The sequence below is a fragment of the Triplophysa dalaica genome, chromosome 4, assembly GCF_015846415.1.
Source record: "Triplophysa dalaica isolate WHDGS20190420 chromosome 4, ASM1584641v1, whole genome shotgun sequence".
Taxonomy (NCBI): Eukaryota; Metazoa; Chordata; class Actinopteri; order Cypriniformes; family Nemacheilidae; genus Triplophysa; species Triplophysa dalaica.
In genome coordinates this window covers 21,084,863-21,101,247 of record NC_079545.1, presented here as the reverse complement: position 1 = coordinate 21,101,247, position 16,385 = coordinate 21,084,863, and positions in this window count along the sequence as shown.

The window sequence follows — 16,385 nt, the reverse complement described above, 5'->3', positions numbered from 1 at the left end:
ATACAAAATTATCTTTTATTCAAAGCGACTTACATTTCATTAACCTATACATTTATTCCCAAGATTGTGCAATCCCCTGGATTCGAACCCACAACCTTGTTAACGCAATGCTCTTACCACTAAGACGCGGCATGTCTAGTGTTAGCCAACATTTAATCACCATTTACTATATAACCCTGGTTTGGAAATTCCGTTTTTCATGTCCAATTTTATTTTCTTGTTGGCATATATGTGCAGCTAAGTATAAAAATCTGCCGTTTTCATTGTTTTGAGAGGATGATGTTAATTTTAAGTTTGTTCGTTTTTCTTTTTTTTAAATCTTTCATTTATAATTAATAACAATAAATAATAATAATTTTGTTAAGATAATTTTACATTTTGTCAAATTTTACAATAAAAATACATTGAGACAGCAATTTATGTTTGCTTGTAATCTTGCATCAAATAGTGAACTGCATAATATACTTGAATGCGTGTACAAATCACCAGCAGTAAATATTGTGCTTGTACTGTGTTGAACTACAAGAAGCAAGAGAGTTGCAAGCCTTTAGTTAGAGTTATGTAAAGCTTTTTATGGTTAGGTCCTAGAAACAATCAGCTGCGCAGAGTCTTATTTTGTCATGGGGCCCAAAAATCCTGGCGGCGCCCCTGCGTCTCGTTCCAGTGATTGGTGAGGAGACGGTTAAAATTCGGCACAAGGCTGAGAGAGAGAAAGGCTGAGAACGCCAGGACAACTCAGCGGGACGAGAGACCGAACATTTAAGAGTGAATTCTGAGTTATTGTTGAATTTTAGACTAGTGGTTCACCGTTTATTTAATTATTAAAAGAATCGTCCGCGATTGTGTTAAAGAACTGTGAGTAAATTCAGGTGATGTAATCCGTGAATAGCTGTGGTTGTTTTTTAAGATTTGACTAAAACCAAGATTTTCGAAATTGCATATTTATTTGTTATATGTGGACATGTAACATAATTATACTTTATCAAGAATTATATATTTTGTTTAAAATAGTTTAACACATGAACATAATCTGAGATGTATTTAGTATCAACTATAGTTTGAGATGTTTGACCGAGCTGAAAATGTTTCTAAAAAATTCTTACCCCTAATGATTTAGGTTGTACTTGAAGAAAACGTTTCAGAACCGCATTGTTATATGGTCCTCTGTTAGCTTGTCTTGTCCTGTCTCGGAGCATCTCTTGATTTTGTTGGATGACAACTGGAGTGTTGTCAGCTGAGATGAACTTGCTGGACATTCTGATCAAGGTTTGGGATTTAACTGTAATTGTGTTACAAATGTCACATTAAATGTTCCTGTTAATCATTATCAAGAAACATAGACCGATCAAACAATGAGAATACACGGAAGACCATTTTTAAAGTTTTCCGGTCTGTTGGACTAGTTTTCATTTTTTAACAAGGAAATAATGAAAAAAAATTAACCCTAGAAATGTGTATATTTTTTAGACAAAACTTTCTTTTAGTTGCGTTTTTAAAAAAAAACCATATTAATTTTACAGAGGTGAATGACAAACATCCATATATGCCCCCTTGGTAGCCTGGGATTATGTGAACATCTGTATAATTTTTTTTACAAAATTATGGCTGAATTTATTTAAAAAGAGGCAATTGTTTGCAGGAAAAAAACGTTAATTGATGCATAAATTTAAACTGAAATTAAATTGACTTGCCTGTTTGCAGTTATGATGTGTCTTTGCACGTGTAGACTTTGTGAAGAACTACTGAGGAGGAGCTTTGTTTATAGTATGTCGTTGAGCTTTTTCTCATTCTAATGCACACATACAAAATAATTAAACCACAGTAGCCACTTCCACTGTCATGCTAATGAGATTTTAAATGTTCCATATTATTATAATAAATAACCATCTACAATGAAAGTGTAAAAAAAGGTAGTTCTGCAATTAATATACCAAATGTAGCAAAGTTACTGTTTAAGTAATTGTTAGTAATAAATACGCTTCAAGTTTTTAAATGCTCCTTCAAAAAGTGCAAATGCCATTTTTTCAGCATTAATCACAGGCTGTTAAATAATTCTGTGCACGAATGTTCGAATATTCATAATTTTCATAATAAAATACTGCGTCACCACAGGGATAGCATTGTCTCGTCTTATTTAACGGCTCTTCACTTCATCTGTAATGACTATATAATAAAGAGGAAAATATGATTAATTATGTGTTCTTAAATCTTTGTTTAGTCATGTCGCAAGCTAATTTAAATATTTTAAGATCATACACAGCGGCTTGACGGATCGCGTGTTCTATTCAGCTCACATCAAAATGTTTTAATAACTGGTGACCAACGGAGTTCGTTAACCTTCTTTATATACAAGTTGGTATAAAAATGCCAACGTAATATTAAATTATTAAACCGCAGGGGTTCCCAAACTTTGCTGCCCGCGACCCCCAAAATAACAGTGCCACTGACTCGAGACCCCAACTATCCTCAGAAGTGGTTAAAGAATACAAACGTTGCCCGCAAATGGTCGCATGCACCTCAGCCAAAGGCGCATAATGACAACACAAAAGAGCACATAGGGTGACTGACCACCACCCAACAAACCAAATGTGGGACAGGTAATCCGTTTATGTGGGACACCATTGAAAGCCAGCTAAAACATTATAACGGAATGAAGCTTATAAATATAATTTATTTATACTATTCCAACTACAACATGATTAAGGCATAGATACAACGTGATTCAAAAAATAAAGGGCGATTCCAATTTAAGATGTACAGTCCCTTTAAGACATTTTGAGCACAGACAGACGTGGAGTTTTCATTTTGTAAACTTTGAAAATCTTCACAAAAAGATAAAACTAAAGGAATAAAGAACAAACAAATAATGATTAAGGGTTTCTCTATTTAAATGAATGATTATTAAATAATGCATTTAATGATTTTCAAAAATATATATATATTATTACGCCAACCACAACATGAGGCGCCGTATAGGGTTTAAATCTAACTGCGTGTAATACATATATAAAAGAGTGCATACACATATATATGTAACGGATGCAAGCTGGTGAAGTGCTCTGCAGTATGTAAACCTCACTGTCCGGCCTCATTGCGGTCTTTAGCCTCCTCACTAGAGTGCCCGACTCCCATGCCAGATCGAACCGGTTCGAAGCCAGCCAAGAGCGGTGCGGAGCATTCCGGTCACACATAAATTGCTCACATGTAAACGTATACTTTTGGATATTCAAACAAACACATATGAAAAACATGTGCGCACTAATGTGTAATCCATACCAATACATATTATGTTGCTAATGCATGCCTATACACTTTTTCGCTCATTCATATAAACTAAATGCATGCAAACACACCTATACAATAATACATATAAACTCTTTGTACATACACGTCTATAAAACTCTCGCACATACAAATTCTGCGTACACACACATCTATGAAACACTCGCACATACATACAAAATCTGCGTACACACACATGAAACACTCGCCCATACATACAAACTCTGCGTACACACACATCTATTAAACACTCAAGCATAGGATGCAAACTCTTTAAAACACTCGAACATACATATTTCTTTAATAGCGTTTAAAGTTCCGAACACCGTTTCCACACCGGACCCGACAGGCGCGATGCAACATGACAACCAGCAAGTGCTTAAAGGGTTTCTGGCGTCGAACCGCACCGCATCCAGCGTGGACAAAAAGAAAATAACGTTCCAAGAACGTTGCATGCTGGGGGGTTTAAATAACCAGAAAATAACGTTCCCTGATTGTTCTTTTTTGGTTATTATTTTGCAACCAGAAAATAATGTTCCCTGATGGTTCTTTTTTAATGTAAAAAATAATCAAAGATGGTAAACGTGAGTGATATGTGCAATACAGAAATTATAAGATCACATTAAAGGGGTAATTTCATGAAATAACGACTTTTTCCATGTTTAAATGCTAACATTGGGTCTCTAGTGCACCTGCCATCTCAGAAAACGTGAAAAAAGACAAATCATTAACTTGTGAGCCTATCTCTGCAAGCGTTTGAGAAAACGTGCCCTTCAGAAATCGCGCTCTTACTCACGTAAGTAGTCGTTCTTATTATAATATTTCCGCCCCATGTTATGAATGTGTCCACCCATTGCCCCACCACCATTGTTGTTTTCACATGTGTGAAGTTCCAACACCATGGCAAAAGTAGCGACGCTTACGAACTGTTGTGTTTTTGGTTGCACAGAACAATGTTACAAACCTTACGTAAAACAAGAGAGCAATGGATTTATCTAGTTTTCGATGGAAATCATCCACACTGAACGAGGCAAAGCTGCAAATAAAGACATTGTAAGTACCTTTTTTTTAAGTAAAACCCCAGGGAACTGCGGTAACTTAAAAGTAGATCAAATGTCACTGTGACACGTTTGTCCGTTTACTATTAGAAAGCAATGTGTGTGGCTTGTAAACACGCGACGCGGTTCTCTCTCCCAACAGGGACCGGAGGGACCCTGAAAACAATGTGTTTGGTGTTCAAAGACGAGAACTTGTCTCTCAATCGCTTTATGTGACGTAGTGGAGTAGGCGGGGCGAGACCGTGGTTCGAGACCGGTGAGTAATTGTTAATGTAATTAGTTACTGTAATTTAATTACTTTCCCCTTGAAAAGTAAATTAAGGGATTACTCATATGTTTTCTGCAATTTAATTACAGTTTCTTTTGATGTAATTAAACTAAATACTTTGTTAAATATATGCGTGTGCAATGGTGTAATTGACATCAAAATTCAAAGTCTTACTTTAAAATCTGTGCTCATATTTGTAAAACTTTGGTCAGTTAATAATATTATTATTTTGAATGAATTAAATAAGCCGTTTCATGTATATCCTTGAATCACTTAACTTATCAAGGTTGATGTAGGATATAGAAAGTAATCAGTAGTGAGTAACTAAATACTTTTTGGACAGAATAATTTGGACAGCAATCTAATTACACTATTGAATATGTAATGAGTAACTAGTAATTAATTACTTTTTCAGAATAATTTACTCTCGACTCCCTCTTGCGCACGTTTATGGTATGCACCCTCTCGCGCGTATTCGCACCCTCTCGCGCGTATTCACATCATCTCGCGCACACTCAACCCCTCTCGCGCACACTCAACCCATCTCGCGCACACTCAACCCCTCTCTCGGCATTCGCTTCACTTTTGTCAACTTCCGCGCCTCATAATAGGGAGCATATAAGAGAACGAGCGACCAGACCGTCGAAGAGAGAGGACCGGGCCCGAACATGTTTGTTTAAATGTTTTCCGGTTCCCGTCTCCTTACTTACTTTTATTGAACCTTGTTACAGTGACCATACTTTATTGTTTTGTCGCTGGAAGCACGGGCTCACACAAACTCACAGGCTCACACAGAACGTTTTCTGCTGAAAAGGGGGCGGAGACTAGCAGCTCTCCTGCATTTAAAGAGACACACACCAAAACAGCGCGTTTCTCCTCACATGCAAAAGTGGGCATGTAGCGCATGTTATATTAAAAGATCCGTGGTGTTTTTTTTTTAAGCTAAAACTTCACAAACACACTCTGGGGACACCAGAGACTTATTTAACATCTAGTGAAACCATTCGAACAACCTCTCCTTTAACACATGTTACACTGACCAAATTAAATTAATAAATGTGCCCTTTAATTAATGAAAATATCAAACTAGTTAAGCTTAATGAAAATACAATCATGTAAATCCATGTGTATGTCTTAAGTGTGGTTGTATGTTACTGTATGTGTTTGCTCGAGCACGGTCTATTTATTAAAAAGAAAATCACTATTTGAGAGTAAACTTATATTTTCGTGATTTCCGATTTATTTGACATCTAAATCAACAGACCGTTATGTAAGGACTGAAACTCAGGGCTTTTGGTTGTTATATCTAAAGACGGAGCCGCGCTATACTTCTCTGGTGAGACAAAAATATTGTTAGCCTGAAGAAAATTAAATGTTTTTTCTTCTGTCAATAAAAATCTGCTTTAAATATTGTGTTGAAGTCATCTAAAATGTATGATGTTGAGGTAGCCCTACACACAGTGTGTTTTTTTAGAAATGTTATACTGCGCTGTTTAAATCAGCTACTTCAGTAATGAAATCGGAATTAATAGGCTAAAAGAATAATATAATGCATTGATTTCATCCGCAATATTATGTGTGATGATTTATTTTAATTAGATTAGACAAGAGATGGATAAAAACACGGCATGGATGTATTCATTACTGACATGTGAGGCCAAACGGAACCGAGAAAAATGTTTTAGGCTAACGTTCTGTGAACGTTTCTTTCCAACAAAGTTATATTAGGTTTGTTTTTGGTTATCTTTTCGAAAATAAAACGTTAGTTTCATGGTTTCTATAACGTTAGAGTAACGTTCCCCTAACGTTAGTTTTTGTTTCCATTATGGGAACCAGAAATTAACGTTCTTTTAGCCTAAAGAAAACGTTTATGGAAATCAAAAACAACCCTTGGAAAATAACGTTCTTGGAACCGAAAACTAGCGTTAGGGGAACGTTAGGAACCAAAAATGATTAGCTGTGTTGGAACTTGCACAAGCAAAGTACTTATAAACGTTTAGGCTATTATCGCTCTCAGATTCATGCTAATCTAAATTAAGAAGACTTACGTTTACACTGAAATGCCTTCTGTTTACACGGAAAAGTTCACGCACATCAACATTTGAAATCACTAAATGCAAACAAAAGCGTGTCATATTTTTTGATGTATGTGCGAGTGTTTTATAGATGTGTATGTATGCAGGATTTATATGGATGTGTCATGATTCCGCCATCATGTCATGTCTATTCTTGATCTTGGGGCGGAGTCATGGCATAGCCTTAGGTTGTGTGTGGAGGGAGAGATAGTGATCCTATCAGCTTGCTATATTCTCTCTCCGGTCCGCGTCTTTGTTCCCGCCATCTTGTTTCCTTGTCACCTTCCCATTAGTGATTCACCCCCTACACGGTGGTCCCAGGTCCGGTGGTCCCGAGTCAGGTGGTTCCAAGTCTGGTGGTCCCGAGTCCGGTGGTCCCGAGTCGGGTACACAGTCCGGCCGAGCCGCCAGAGAGCACTGCCCAGGAGCCAGAGAGCGCTACCCAGGCGCCAGAGAGCGTTGCCTTGGTGCCAGAGATCGCTGCCCAGGCGCCAAAGAGCGGTAGCAGTAATCCAGTCCGTGTTCCAGCCGGCAATCCAGTCCGTGTGCCAGCCGGCAATCTAGTCCGTGTGCCAGCGGGCGTCGAGCCCTGTTATGCCGGCCTTCCAGCCGGCGTCAAACCCTGCCGAGGCGGCCTTCCAGCCAGCGTCAAGTCCTGTCCAGCCGGAAGTCAAGCATACCCCTGTTCCCCTCAGGACTTCCCATGTCAAGGCCCCTGGGGCTTCGCACTCTCGAGCGCCACCCCGGACTAAGACTGTTCCACTCTATCCCAAGCCCATTGGACATCCCCCCATGAACTTTGTTGTTCCCCCTCCCTACTTCGCTTTGTCTCACCCTTCAATGCCAAATGCCTAGTCATTTCCTCTATTGTCGAGTAAAATCAATTATATCTAAATACTCTGCTGAACATCAGTTCCGCACACGGTATAGCGTGATTATTTAAAGGCTGTTGCCGAGGCTGTCCAGACGGTGTCGGGAGTGATTAAGAAATTAAGAAAATACTTTAAGTCTGTTGTGAAAAAAGAGCACTTATTCCTGACTTTCTTTATTTCTTAACAACCCATTAAATGCTGAAATATTAATAAAAAAATCCCTGTGACACAGATAAACATAACAAGACCAACAATGTAAAAATCTGCAAGTGAACCGAGCCGGACTCGAACCAGCCAAAGAGGCAACATGCGACTGCGAGCCACTAACAGCAACTACTTGCATTGTAAGTTGCATAAGAATACTGAAAATTCTGTAATCATTTACCCACCCTCTTGACTTTTCAAACCTGTATGACTGTGTAATTTGTATAAACACAAAAGAGAATGCTTTAAAGAAAGTTTGTAACAGAAAAGCGTTCGTCCCCATGGGGGCCAATGGTAAATGATGACAAAATTTTCGTTTTGGGGTTGAACTACCTTTAATCATGCCTTGACTTGATTTTACATATTACACATTGCTTCCTGGAACACACTGCATTAGTTCAATATTTTTCTTTTCAGCGTGTTTTTCTTTCATGATCCTTTCATTTTTTGTTTCCCACAAAGTTAATGGGTTTGAGATGAGACGAGCCTCCGACTTGCCGTAGAGCGCGCAAACCCAGAAGAGCAGGGACTATGTATATTAGCTAATACGTTTGCATTTTGAGTGACGTGTGGCGTTAACTTAACGTCGTTCGGCGCGGCGTTATTTAAAAGCGTGGCGGCGTATGACCTTAATTTAGCATCAGGCTGCACTTATTTTACGCCTGCCGTCACACGTCACTCAAAATGCAAACGTATTAGCTAATATACATAGCCCCTCCTCTTCTGTGTTTGGGCGCTCTACGGCAAGTCGGAGGCCCGTGTCATCTCAAATCCATATCCAGCTTAACCTTGTGCAAAAAAAAAGAAATTAAAGAAAAACCCGCTGAAAAGAAAATCATATAACTAATGCTGTATGTTCCAGGAAGCTATGTGTAAAATGTGTAATATGTCACATTAAGTCAAGTCATTATTAAAGGTAGGCCTACTGTAGTTCCCCCCAAAACGAAATTTCTGTCATCATCTACCAATGGTCCCGATTGACTTCTATTGTATGAAGAAAAGTCAATATGGACGAACGGTTTTCTGTTACTAACTTTCTTTCAAATATCTTTTTTGTTTATACAGTTTACAACATTATACAGTCAGACCGGTTTGAAAGGAAAGAGGGTGATTACAGAATTCTGACTATGCTTATGCAACTTTCAATGTAAATCATTGCTAATCTAGAGGTCAGCTCGATTGGCTTGCAGCCACATGCTGTGTCTTTGACTGGTTCGAGGACCGCTCGGACCAGTTGCGGATTTTACATTGTATCTGCAAAGCAGAAACTGGAGAGTGTATGTAATCTTCAACGTTTTTGCATTTCAAATAAGTGGTCGTAGATAAAAGAAACACGTGTCTGTGGTTATTTCAATGTGCTGAGATGTAGGAGGAGTTTCTGTTTATGTGCGTTACATAAAAAAATTGTCAATAAATTATGGCAGTTGAGAGCGATTAAGTTCTATTTCCCTTTCTGTCGGTCTCTCGACGTTGTGTCGAGAACGACAGATGGGGTTCGCCCTTGAGAACCAATCAACTCTGACTACTATAGAAAAGGCCAATGAAATTTGGCGAATTAAATTTGCATGCCGGGCTCCGCCCCCGGATATCCGGTATAAAAGGAAGCCGGCGTGCATCATTCACTTTTTTGTTCTTCAGAGCCTTCGCTCATGACTACGAACAGAACGAATTCAATGAATTCATCTTCTTCTACATTGCCGGATCTACGACGTGTTGCAGCGGATCGTCCCTACCTGCAGCGACCTTCCCCTGGGCGTCTCGGCGGTTCCGGAGGTGTTAGAGATTTTTTCTAAAAAGTCCTTTTCAGGACTGACTGAGCAATCTCCAGCGCGGCATGTACCGCTGTTCTCTTGGGTGCGGCACCCTCATCGAGGAGGGGGAAGGACACGATCGCTGCGTTAGGCGTCTGGGCGTCCAGCACGCTGAAGCAGCGTTCGTTGACACATCTGCCCGCACTGCGGGTAGATTGTCATTCAGAAGTTGCGGTCACGGGTGGCTGTCTTCCTACGGGAACCAGCCACCATTTCGTCTGCTACCTGGGCTGTGACATCTGTGGCTACGGCCCAGATGACCACCCACGTAGCAGCGTTAGTGATATGGGGAACTCTGCGAACGTAAACCCGCCAGCCAAGTGCTCACGGGCCGATCGCACCCCGATTCGCTCTTCTAAACGTTCCCCAACCGGCGGTGGCATACCGTCCGGATCCTCACGCACACACTCGGAAACGATGTGTGACGTAGATGAGATGTCGCTCGCAGCATCGGAGGGAGACTGGCATCCGACTCTGCCGAATCCGAGCTCCACCCCCAGCAGTCGAGTTCAGGAGGAAGCAGAAGTGATGTCATTCATGCTAACGCGGGGATGCGTGGCTCCCGAGGTCGGAGCGCGGTGCAAACCGCGCCCACCCCGGGTGCCATGTTTTTCCCGGAGGTGCATGAGGAGCTGTGAAAAACTTGCAACGCTCCACTCACGGACCGTTCCAGTTAAACCAGCTCTGGCTCCCTTACTTCCCTCGTTGGTGGGGCAGCCAAAGGCTACGTCGAGATCCCCCGGGTGGATTGGGCACCTGCGGTGCACCTGTGCCGTGGGCGGCTACCTCCTTGGGGGAATCGGCCACGCCTACCGTCCAAAGCGTGTGGGACTTCGGCATCACTGGTGTCGAGGCCTTACACTGCCGCGGCCAGGCTGCCTCCTCTCTCTACGCCATGGCCATCCTGCAGGTCCGCCAGGCCAGGGCGTGGAGAGAGCTCCACGAGGGTAAGGCCGACCCGGGTATAATGCAGGATCTCTGTGCCGCCACTGACAGCGCTCTACGGGCGACTAAGGTGGTGGCGCGGGCCCTGGGTCGGACAATGTCCACGGTAGTGGTCCAGGAGAGACACCCCCGCCTGTACCTTGTGAAGAAGAGTGACTCGAAGGAAGTCCGCTTTCCTGATGCACTCATCTCGCAGGGTGGGTTGTTGGTAACACCGTCGAGGACTGCGCGCAGCAGTTTTTGACGGTGAAGCAGACAGTGGCAATTAGCCAAATTTTTTCACGCCGCGACTCGGCCGCCTACAGGCCTCCGAGATCTCACGTGACGTCTGCTTCCCTGCAACCCAGGACCCCTTCGACATCGGCTCCGGTTCCTGTGCCCCCAGGGGCACTGACGGGAAGACCCAAGGGAGAAAAACATCGGGCCCGAACCTTCACAGCCACGGCTCTGATCGGTCGGTACGGGACGACTCCTGCCTCGTCACCAAAGCCGGGCCCTTTTCAGGGCTTACTCAGAGTTTTCTGTTCTCCCCGGGTGTACTTACAGCCTATCGCACACTCCACTGGACTGTGCTTGGCGAACCGACCTCACACCCTGGCGAGGCGTGAGGTCGTACACATACGACAGCTGTCACCACTCTCAAACCGACAGTGCGTGCCACCGGTCCGCCAGGCAGGTAAAAAGGCGGAGCCAACCTTCCCTCCGGGTACCCCTGCGACATAGTTAGCTCCGCCAGCCGACGAACCCCCCCGTGGGAATGATGAAGCAGACCGTCCCCTTGGTCACCCTGTCACAGTCCCTGGGAGCTCGAGAGCTTTCCACACTGTCTCGCTGGCTAATGAGGGCGGTCCGTCTTGGTTACTCGATCCAGTTTGCCAGAGACTCTCCCAAGCTTTGGGGCATCATCTCTCCCTCTGTCAGAGGCAGGGACGCCTCCGTACTTCGGGTAGAGGTCACCACCCTTCTGGCAAAACAGACATCGAGTTCGTCCCTCAAAACCAAGATGTTCAGTGGGTCACGACCCGCACTTCACCGTTCCCAAGACGGCGGGTTGCCCCCAGAGGTCTGCGTACCCTGAACAGAGCACCTTCACAAGCTGCCGTTCAGGGTGCTCACACAGAGGGTGTCCTGACATCTATCAGGTGTCAAGATTTTGTTCGTGGCAATCGACCTGAAGGACGCTTACTTTCATGTCTCGATCCTCCTCGACACCGGCCGTTCCCACGGTTCGTGTGCGAGAGGCGGGCATATCAGTACAGAGTCCTCCCTTTGGTCTGTCCCTGTCTCCACGGTCTTCACGAAGATCGTGGAAACCGCCCTTTCTCCCTGAGGGGAGGAAGGCGAGCGGGTACTAAACTATCTCAGCGACTGGCCTATCTTGGTACACTCGTGAGATCTGTTATGTACACAAAGGGACCTGGTGCTCCGGCACCTAGATCGATTGGAACTCCAGGTCAACCAAGAGAGGGGCAAGCTCTCCCCAGTGCAGAGCATCCTCTTTCTCGGTATGGAACTCAGCTCTGTCACCATGTCGGCGCACCTGTCCGCAGGTTGCGCCCAACCAGTGTTGAACTGTCTGAAATGAACATTTTAGGCAGACAGCGGTCCCCCTGAAATAATTCAGAGGCTCCTGGCACACATGGCGTCCTCGCGGGTTAATACCCCTCGGGTTGATGCACATGAGACCGCTCCAACACTGGTTTCAGAGTCGAGTTCCGAGGAGAGCGTGGCACACCGGCAGCAGGCGCATGGGGATGAAGCCCTGCTTCCGACGCACCATAACCCCTAGTCTTCCATGACTTTTTCGACGGACTCAGGTCCCTCTGGGCAGGTTATGAGACAGGTCGTGGTGACGACTGACGTCTCCCTGCAGGGGTGCGGTGCAGTGTGTAACGGGCACGCAGGCGGGGCGTTGGACGAACCCCGTCTGCGCTGGCATATCAATTGCCAAGAGTTGTGGGCTGTGCTAAAATGGATGGATGGATGGATGTGGGCTGTGCTACTTGCACTGAGCAGGCTACGGCCTCTCGTGCGAGACAAGCACGTGCTGGTCCGAGGACAGCACTACAGCTGTAGCGTACACAGATCGTCAGGGTGGCGTTCGCTCACAGCAGCTAACACAATTTGCTCGACGCCTCCTCCGGTGGAGTCAACAGGTGCTCCCTGCGGGCCACACACACCCGGGCAAACTGAAATAGACAGCCGACGTGCTTTCTCGCCAGTTTATGCCTTGTGGAGAGTGGCGACTCCACCCCCGCGCAGTCCAGCTCATTTGGAGGCTGTTCGGGTAGGCCCAGGTAAACCTGTTCGCCTCCCGTCACACCACCGTTTGCCCGCTTGGTATTCCCTGCCCTCGGCACGGATATCCTGGCGCACAGCTGACCGCGGGATGGGCGGAAGCAAACCTTCCCCCCCAGGAGCCTTCTTGCACAGACGCTGTGCAAGGTCAGGGAGCAGGAGCACCAATCGTTATTGGTTACAACACACCGGTCTAACCGCACTTGGCTTCAGAGCTGATGCTCTGGACAGCGACTCCCCCTGAACCATTCCCCTGGCAGAGGACCTGCTCTATCAGGGGAGGGACACGTTCTGGAATCCCAGATCAGACCTCTGGATCACCCATGTCTGGTCTCTAGACAGGACGAGAGGATCCTGAGATGGCTACTCCCCCTCTATGGCAGAGACCATCACCCAGGCTAGGGCCCCATCTACTAGGCGGTCACACGCCTCTAGACGGCGCCTCTTCTCGTCCTGGTGTCTCTCTCAATGAGAAAGACCCACTGAGGTGCTCGATCAGGATTGTGTTTTCCTTCTTACGAGACTGGAGACTAACATCTCCCCTCCACACTGTATGTGTATGTAGTCGCTATTGCCACTCATCACAATGCAGTCGGTGGAAGGTTTCTAGGGCAACACGACCTGGTCACCAGGTTCCTAAGTGGCGCGAGAGGGCGGAATCCGCCTCATCTCCGCTCCATACCCTCTTGGGACCCTAAGTGGTCCAGGGGAGCCTCAGTGCCCCCCAAGAGCCCCTCGGAGGTTCTGATCTTCCTCACAGAGTAAGACGGTCCTCCTGACGGCGCTCACTCCTTCAAGAGGGTATGGGACCACCGAGCATCCTCCGTGTCCCCGGATTGCCTTAAATTCGGCCCTGGAAACTCTCACGTTATCTTGAGACCCAGGCCCGGATGCGTGCCCAAGAAGTTCCCACTACTCCCTCCGGGGCCAAGTGGTGAACTTGCAGCCGCTCCCCATAGGGGAGGAAGACCCAACCCGATCAGTGTTGTGTCCAGTACGTGCTGGACCGCACGCAGATCTCTGAAGCTCTGACCAGCTCCGTGTCTGTTGGAGGACAGCAGAAGGGGAAGGCTGTCTCCAAACAGATGCTGGCGCACTGGGTCATGGACGCCGTTACGACGGCATTCCGATCTCAGAATCTCCCATGCCCATTGGCAGTGAGGGCTCACTCCACACGGAGTTTTAGCCACCTCCTGGCCAATGGCAGAAGCGCCTCTCTAGCAGACATCTGTAGAGCTGCGGGTTGGGCTACGTCCAAACACCTTCGCAAGGGTTAGCATCCTTCGCGTAAACCCGGTGTCAGCCCACGTCCTGCGTGGCGACATGTAGGACTGGCATCCGGGGGGGCGTATGCCTGCGAAAGCACATTTCCACCCTCTAACAGGTTGGGTCAGTGTGCTATCTACCTCTCTTCTTACCCAAACATATGGCTAAGAATAGGTATCTCACCAACCTCCCTTCTTACCCAAACACTAGTTAAGAACAGGTATTCCATCCATCACTAAACGAGCACACCCTGGCGGCTGGCTTGGCAGAGCAGCCTTCCCCCTTAGGCCGGGATACCATGTGAGCTATCACAGATAGCTCTAACCGGACCTAGTGCTACCGGACGTCTGTAACACCCCCTCCGTGGGCTGTTCCGTCTGATGTATCCTCATGAGAATGGTTCCCACTCCTGGTAACCCATGAACTTCCCCGGGTGGACCTCCACCCCGCGGTTAACTACCCAGTCCGCACGTTCCATGCGTTCTCCTCCAAGGACGAGACCATACCTTATCCACCATATTCCTCCCCACGGGTAGGAGGTGGCCTCTGCAGCGCTTCTCTGATTAAGAGTTGCGCTCACCCGGTGTAAACCCGAGCCGGATGGCCTCTCGCCAGTAGAGAGCTAAGGCCCCGTCCGTGAAAGGTTACCGGTCAGGGCTGTACCCATCTTTCTCCAAGAAAGCTCTGGAACCCCCCGACCACCATACTGGAAGGTTACAGTTTTGCAAAAGCATCGAGCTGACACGCCCAGGCTTGTTACTGTCGCTTCGCTAGAGATTGTGACGCGATACAGCGTTGTGGCGTTTTCCATAGGCAACCCCATCTGTCGTTCTCGACACAACGTCGAGAGACCGACAGAAAGGGAACGTCTTGGTTACGTATGTAACCTCAGTTCCCTGATGGAGGGAACGAGACGTTGTGTCCCTTATGCCACAAACACGTATCGTATTCTGCTGCAGTCGTGAGAGGCTCTCAGGCTCTTCAGAACAAGAGGTAAGTGAATGATGCACGCCGGCTTCCTTTTATACCGGATATGAGACTGTTCAACTCTTCACTGAATAACCATATCATTTTTGTGAGCTCTCAGATTTATTAACAATCATGACGTTAACCAAAACAAATGTTTTAAGCAAATTCTACTGTGCTTGCTAAAAAGTACCCCCAAAGATCTTGATTTCATTGGTTTTCTTTGAGAACAACATTGTGATATGTTCATTTTTTCTCTTGTCCTTCAGCACTATCTTTGACCATCTGTGGATTTAGTTAGATGGCAACTGGAGTGTTGTCAACTGGGATGAAGTGACTGGACATTCTGTTCAAGGTTTTGGATATTAACTCTAATTAAGTATTTGAGGTAAAATGTCTCGTTGAATGTTATACTTCGGGATAGTTTAACCAAAAATAAAAATGTCTTCATTTACTCACCTTCGAGGTGTTCCAAACATTTCTTTATTCTAATGGACACAGAGAAAGATATTTGGAAGAATGCTCGTAACCAAACAGTTCTTTGACACCATTGACTCCCATAGTAGAAAAAAAATTATTTAAATATATGTTTTGTTCTGTTGAGGAAAAAAGAAGGTATTTTGAAAAAAGTAGGACAGCAAACCATTGTGGGGCACTTTTGACTACCTTTGTAATTTTTCCAGTCAATGGGCAGTCGTGGCCTAATGGTTAGAGACTCGAACTTGTAACCCAAACCTTTTTTTTTTATATTTTACTTTTTATTTTACTTTTTATTTTGGTTTGGCCTCAGTATCAGCATGTATTGTAGGTTGGAGGAGTGAATGACCATCGCTCCTATTCACAATTGCATTTAGCAATATAAACTACTTTTACAGTCATGCTAATGATCTACAATGGCCATGGATCTGGAGAGGTGTTCAATGTTGCAGAATATAATACAAAATTATAATCCGAAATGAAAGTGTTAATAAACAAGATAGTTCTACAATTCATACAAAATGAATCAAATGGAGCAAAGTGATTGTTCAATTGTAAATAAGCTTTAAGTTTTTCAAATGCTAAACTAAATATTATTTAAACAGCAGTCTTTTGAATGGCATATGTTAAAACCACCACATATCTTTGTTTCAGATCGCTCATGTAAATGACAGTTTCTAATGGAACATCCTGTGGTTTGGAACATTTCATTTTCTAAGTAACAGCTGTTCGTGTGCTTTTGTGGGTAGAACCTTGCAACCAATGACCTATTTAAACAGTGTTGCGCTTAAGTATTTTTGTTTAGCCCTGTCTTTTACTTTGAATGTTTTTGTGGTGTTATGTCCTGTTGTAGTCCATGTTGA